Genomic DNA, 7,944 nt, shown 5'->3' on the forward strand with positions numbered 1-7,944 from the left:
AGGATTCCTGTGCTTTTGTGGCAATGAATCTCAGTGTCAGCGAGATCGCTCTCTGTAAACATAGCATCCGGACTGCCCGAGACCATCCGAGTTCTTCTGCACCTCAAAAAGATGAGATTGTCTCTTCTCTTCAGTTGTACCATTAACATTTCCTTTATGAGTGAGACCAAAACGATGGTCGATCCACCACCCACTGCTAGTCTCTGGGTGTCTGCCACTCTTGTTCAAGAATAAATCTGGATATTTGTTCAACATTTATGACTCCTCGTCTGTCTCTTATCTTGTTTAGGAATAAATCTGATTTTCGTGTAAACATTTGCGAGTATCACTTCTGTTTCCGCTTCTTTCTATATTGTGGCTAAAATATAGCTCCATGACTACATTCATAATCTATATGATTAAGTGGATATGACCATTAACTGGTTTCGGTAATTGGTGATTTGCTCAGTCCAAGAGATCCAAAGGAATGTTTACTTGAGTTGTTGTAATGACCGAGTGAAGGAAATCTACGTAGTGTTTAAATGAACCGTGGGCGTTCTTCTTCTTGGTCTCTGTCCGTGTTCTCTTTTGTCTCTGCTTTCTCTTTTATCCCTCTTTTCTCTCTCAGCAGGTCCACTTTATATAGTCTGGTAGTAGCTAGAAACGTAAATTTTCATACCAGAAACGTAGTGTAGTGTGAACTCTGACCAATGAGCAAGCACATCAACTATGTAACCGGTGAGGGGAGTACGTTTTGGGTTGCTGACGTGAGAGAGAGAGAGAGAGAGAGAGAGAGAGAGAGAGAGAGAGAGAGAGAGAGAGAGAGAGAGAGAGAGAGAGAGAGAGAGAGCGAGAGAGAGAGAGAGAGAGAGAGAGAGAGTGTGTGTGTGTGTGTGTGTGTGTGTGTGTGTGTGTGTGTGTGTGTGTGTGTGTGTGTGTGTGTGTGTGTGTGTGTGTGTGTGTGTGTGTGTGTGTGTGTGTGTGTGTGTGTGTGTGTGTGTCTGTGTGTGTGTATGTGTGTGTGCGCTCTCTTTATTTTGTAAGAGAGATAGAGACAGAAAGAGAAAGAGAGAGAGAGAGAGAGAGAGAGAGAGAGAGAGAGAGAGAGAGAGAGAGAAATAAAGAAGGAGAGAGAAAGAGAGAGAGAGAGAGAGAGAGAGAGAGAGAGAGAGAGAGAGAGAGAGAGAGAGAGAGAGAGAGAGAGAGACAGACAGACAGACAGATATATAGACAGATATACAGACAGACAGATATACAGACAGACAGACAGACAGACAGACAGACAGACAGACAAGGAATGAATGAGAAATAGGAGGACATACATAGAACTGGAGGAGGTGGAGTAGGAAACAAAGACAAGTCGAAAGTAAGTTTCTGCATTTAAAATGGGAAGGCCTGGACTTGGGGAGAAAGGTATTGTGTAATCAATTTTATATAGGTCAAACTGCCAAACCCTTAAACATTAGAATTGAACAACACAAGAAAAATGTTAGCGATGGCAATAATTCTAGTGGAATATTCAAGCATATCGAATTAAATAATCATCCAGTTGATTGGGATAATGCCCAGGCAATCTATTATACCAACAACATAATAGCAAGAAGCTTAATAGAGTGTAGTTTGATTCATACCACCAGTGATCAAAATACCAACCTACACAAGGGGTTATATAAACTTGATAATTTCATTTGTCAAGAAATTAGTAAGATAATATCAGGTAAAATGTAACCCAGCGACTATGACCTAATGTCGCCCTACAATCATTAGTGGAAGCATTGACCCTGGCGACTGTGACCTGATGTCACCCCACCATCATTAGTGTATTGACATTGACCTTCCGCCCTCCAGGGGGTAATTGTCCGCTACCCTTATTCAAACTGTCCTTGTTCCTTTTTTCATGTATATATTATCTATGCATTTCTATTACTATGTACTGGTTGCACTGAAGATGTAATATACGAAAGCGCTCTGCTTCGTTAGTTTCTTTTTTCCAAGTGGTCTACTTTGCATAAGTGAACACACGTACCCGTGTTCTTATTAGCATATATATATATATATATATATATATATATATATATATATATATATATATATACTATGATAAAGTAGTAGCCTCTATCTGTCTGTCTGTTTGTTTGCTTTCTTGTTTGTTTATTTGTTTGTGTGTTTGTACACGAACTCCTCCTTGGGTTTTGAAGATAGAACCCCATAACCATATGTTTTCTGATACCCTATCACTCCAGGTACTTGGAGAACTATATTTAATTTCCAAAAAAAAAAAAAAAAAAACTATTTTGGTTAGGGTTAAGGATTAAAGTTTATGGTGAGGGAACACGCCACTACTGTAGTCTCCCCTTAAGTCGCGTATTATTTTTGTGACATATGTATGGGGCAGAAACAATTGTGAGTATCAATCCCGTCTCCACTTCTTTGTATGTTGTAGCTAGAATATAATCCATAATTATATACATGATATGCATAATGAAGACACAAGCTAATAGATATAATTCACAATGAAATGGAAAATAGTTTTGTTCCAGATAAAACCGTATGTTCCAGAGGTTTCGTTGCAATATAATATTTCAATTGTGGGATAAAAAATGAGAGCTGAAAGGTCAACCAAAGAGCAGATCTTGAGAGATAAAATGTTGATGGAGAAATACTTGAATTACAATAAGTTCCTATTGTTACAGTTGACGCCTTTTCAAGTGTCCACTCTCCACACCCTTGTCTCATCTTCTCACTCTAGAAAGTCTCGATTTCGACAGCAAAGTGGCTTCATGTGAACAGGACTGTAGAGACGTCAGATCAGGTTATCAGGAATAAACCGCAGCACTACATTGACATGTATTTGCAAGTAGATGTATACATGTATACAAATATCATCATATATTGACAATGTAACATAAAGGACTTCAGTTTCACTACTCAGACCTTCAACTCTTAGAGGTCTTCCCTGTATAGCAAAATTGATCATCTTTGAGACCCGGATTACAATCAGTACTTATATAAAATGTTCATAGATTTTAGGCAAGCTAACGAAAGTGACAATCAACACTTAATGTTGTGAATACTAGACTACAGTAGTATGGTATCACAGCAAAACTTATTGTTATGATTAAATCATGCTGCAAATAGAATAAATGCATACTGATAATTGCAAAGATGACCTCCTCTTGTATCATTACTGTAGTGTATGCATTCCTTCACCATCTATATTCAATATTCCACTTGAAAGAAAAGATGTTGATGATATGTAGGAGCAATGATATTGACCCTGATATGAGGTTAGGACAGATGACTATTAAAGATGTGGTTGCATTTAAATACCATGTCACTATATTGGAACCAAACATTAAAATGGATTAATATATCAAAGAAAGAATCGTGGTAGGAAATAGGTGAGTAGCAGAATGTGAACACGCACATATTATGGGGCATCCCTTTCGGACTAATCATCGCTCTCATACCTAATCCAACTTATCATCGACTGGAAGCCCTCTTTACACCATTCATCCCCAGAGATTACCGCCTTTCTTCGTCAATAGGCTGTCTCAATTTTCTGAAGGGTTCTGACAATGAGGGCATTATCACATCTTGATATATAGTCCCTCTTTTGAAACGTTCACGTCGATAGAACAATGGTTCCATTCTGAAGGAAATGTGTCCCGAAGACAGCCACCCGTAAAATTGACATTCCCGAAGTCCCGCCTAGAACTGCAGGCGATAGAGGCTCCCATCGTCAAACCAAATTTTAAGATATTCCTGCAAGTCAATGTCGGGTAGATGAAAAGGCTATTTTCTCCAGCATTCAAAAGCCGAACATTTGGATTAGGACGAGGATGAAATACAGTACCTTCGACAACGCCTTGAAGAGGTCTCTAGTCTATACTGTATTTCCAACACTCCTTATATATCATTCGGGTGGCAAATATTTCATTGCACATACACCTAGGTCCTCGCTCTTTATTTTGTAAGAGAGACAAAGACAGAGAGAGACAGAGAGAGAGAGAGAGAGAGAGAGAGAGAGAGAGAGAGAGAGAGAGAGAGAGAGAGAGAGAGAGAGAGAGAGAGAGAGAGAGAGAGAGAGAGAGAGAGAGAGAGAGAGAGAGAGAGAGAGAGAGAGAGAGAGAGTTAAAATGTGTGTGTGTGTATGTGTGTGTGTGTGTGTGTGTGTGTGTGTGTGTGTGTGTGTGTGTGTGTGTGTGTGTGTGTGTGTGTGTGTGTGTGTGTGTGTGTGTGTGTGTGTGTGTGTGTGTGTGTGTGTGTGTGTATGTGTGTTTGTGTGTGTGTGTGTGTGTGTGTGTGTGTGTGTGTGTGTATGTGTGTGTGTGTGTGTATGTGTGTGTGTGTGTGTGTGTGTGTGTGTGTGTGTGTGTGTGTGTGTGTGTGTGTGTGTGTGTGTGTGTGTGTGTGTGTGTGTGCGTGCGTTTGTGTGTGTGTGTGTGTGCCTGTGTGGTTCTGTGTATATGTGTGTGCGTGTGTGTACATAGATAGATGGACAGAGAGCAGGAGCGGGAGAGGGGAAGGTAGGAAGGAGAGGGAGAGAGAGGAGGATGGATTAATAGATGTGAAATTAAGTAGATAGACAGATAGATAGATAAATGTAGAGATAGAGTGAGGAAGAGAGAGAGAAACTGAGAGAGAATGAGAGAGAGAGAAAGAGAGAAAGTGCTGACAATATGCAACATGAGAGTGATACAGAACTGAAGGAGGAAGAATGACAAGCGAATGTAATTAGAAAATCAGGCTCTGAGTATATAAGAGGAAGGCCTAGGCTTGTGAGGCAGAACACTGGAATCCTGCTGCTGCTGCTACCGTTACCATTATGAAAACCTCTACGCGCTACCTCGTGAGTCTTCAGAGTCATGGCATTTGATGTGAGATCGGGATGGGATCTGAGACCATCAGGCCCCTGCCGTGCCTTGGCAGTCTTGTTATACGTGGCCCCATGGAGTAGACGTGTCAGTCCGTCATGTCGTCAGTTTGTCAGTCATTGAGTTAGGCCATCAATCTGTCATTCAATAAGATAGCCTGTCAGAAAGTTAACCAGAAAGGCATGAGGCCACCCAGAAAATAAGTCCCCATGTCATTTAGTGACTCGTTTAACCTGTAAATTACTGTCCCTTTCTCTTTAATGTTTGAAGGCCATCCTCTTGGTGTGCTGCGTACGGTTGAGGGCCACCCAGGCTTTGGCTATCCCCTAGTCAAAGACGAGCGAACAGTGATCACTGCTGAGGGAAAACACACCTTGGACATCGATATCAAGAATGGGCAAAAAAGGAAGGAAATTGGCAAGCAGGACGATGGACAGTCCTTCTCGGGCTCTTTCGGGTGAGTAATACCACAGTTTGAGCTCATGCGCGCACTTGAACACTCACGCAAACACAAACACGCTCACACACACACACGTACACACGCAGGCGCGCAAAAAGAAATTATGTTCCTAATTCTCTCGAACCGGAGTGGTTGGCAATGTGAAGTACCCATCATTTCTTGGTGTCGTTTTAGTTTCGTGACTGATGACGGAGAGGCCTTCGAGATCGTGTACGAGGCCGACCGTCGGGGCTTCTTACCAAAGGGGGAACACCTTCCCGTGCCGCCCGCCCTTCCCTACCATCGCGTTCAAAGCCACAAGTGAAGGATTCCTGTGCTTGTGCGGCAATGAGTCTCAGTGTCAGCGAGATCGCTCTCTGTAAACAAAACATCCGGACTGCCAGGGATCAGCCGAGTTCTTCTGCACCTCAAAAAGATGAGATTGTCTCTTCTCTTCAATTGTACCATTAACATTTCCTCTATGAATGAGATCAAAACGATGGTCGATTTCCCACCCACTGCTAGTGTCTGGGTGCCTGCCACTCTTGTTCAAGAATAAATCTGGATATTTGTTCAACATTTATGACTCTTTTCGTCTGTCTCTTATCTTGCTTAGGAATAAAGTTGCTTTTCGTGTAAACCTTTGTATCACTTCCGTCTCCACTTGTTTGAGTGTTGTAGCTAAAATATAGTCCAGGATTATATATTTATATATATATATATATATATATATATATATATATATGTATATGTATATATATATATATACATACATATATATATAATATATATATAATATATATATATATATATATATGTGTGTGTGTGTATATACATATATATATGTATATATATTTATCTGTATCTCTATATATATATGTGTGTGTGTGTATATATATGTATATATATATATACATATATATATATATATATATATATATATATATATATGTATGTATATTCTACCAAATACAACTATATGCTACAGAGAGTTTGTGGTAATATTAGATTTCAGTTGTGGAGTTTAATATGTGAGCTCGGCTTCGACCAAAGAGCAGATCTCTAAGGATAAAATCCTGATGAAGAAATACTTGGATTACAATAGATAACTATATTTGCGGTCGTCGACGTTCCTTCTTGTGTCCATTCTGTACCCGACCCCCTTGTGTCGTCTGCTGCTCTCTTTGAAACAAAAATCTCGATTCCGACAGCAAAGTGCCTTCCTTCATATGAACACGATCCTTTCCTGTTATCTACCACCTTGAGTGGACCGTAGAGACGTCAACTCAGCTTATCAGGAATAAACCCCAGGACTATATTTCACTGTATTTACATGTAAATGTATACATATATATACACGTATACAAATATCATCATATATCGATAATGAAACATAAATGTCTTCAGTCTCAATACTCAGACCTTTAACTATCAGAGTTCTAGGACGACTCTTCCAATTGGACTATCTTCCATGAAAAAATCAACTCTGATAATCTTCGAGACTGCAATGTCTCTCTTAGATTTCCCAAAAATGCAACTAGCTACCTTTGGCGACCATAGCAGACAAACAGCTTTCTCTTCCAATACTCAGCTGGCAACCTTAATAACCACCACTGGATTGACTAGTCATTTAATTCATATAAATAACCATGAATAATCTTCTACAACAATATAAAACTGGATGATCAACCAAAGAGAAGATCTATAAGGATAAAATGTTGATGGAGAGGTATTGGGATTACAATAAGTTCGTATTGTTCCGTTTGTGACCTCTTCAGGTGTCCACTCTCCACCCTCTGTCTCGTCGGATCACTCAAGAAAAGCTCGATTTCGACAGCAAAGTGGCTTCATGTCAACAAGACTGTGGAGACTCCAGCTCAGGTTCTCAGGAATAAACAGCAGCATTACACTGACATGTAGTTGCATTTAAATGTGTACATGTATATAGATATCATAATATATCGACAATGGAATATAAAGGACTTCAGACTCACTACTCAGACCTTTTTCGATTAAGGGAATCAGCAAGGAACCGAAATCCTCTGGGCGATAAGTGCACCCCGTGCTTTGTATATAGATGATTCTTACCGTAAAATCTATCCCAGTTGTTGATAAATGCCAATCCATTGGCTTTACAAACTTTTGCCAGCCGGCAATTCATTGCAATAGCCCTAGAATGCCACATGCCTCCAACTCTACACCTCGGAATGATTCCATATACAACAGAAACCCCTTCCGAAACCGCGCAAATAATCCATCACTCCCTAACTTACATATGCCATTCCCACCACCACTCAAACAAATGATGGGTTTCACACCTTCCTCGACTATACACTCTTCAATCCTGTCTCTAATATCATGTACTCCCACCTCGGGGAAACACACCTGGATCCTACGCTTATTATCTTTGTCGCAGAAGGCCCTGTCTAAACACTGCACCTGGCTATCTCCTACAAGCAAAATCTTACCTGTGGGCAGGGATGTAGCAACTGCCCTATTCTTCTTTTCCGGCATTTTCTTCGATTCTTCTTCTTGTAAGCCCAGGAGAGCTTGAAATGAATTTCTGCATTCAAGCGGGTCTGGTCAGGACTTTTTACTTTCTCTCTGTTTTCTGCTTGTCGCCTTTTTCCACGCAGGTTCCAAACATGG

The sequence above is a fragment of the Oratosquilla oratoria genome, chromosome 40 (genome assembly GCF_046742065.1).
Source record: "Oratosquilla oratoria isolate Oo_2021 chromosome 40, ASM4674206v1, whole genome shotgun sequence".
NCBI lineage: Eukaryota > Metazoa > Arthropoda > Malacostraca > Stomatopoda > Squillidae > Oratosquilla > Oratosquilla oratoria.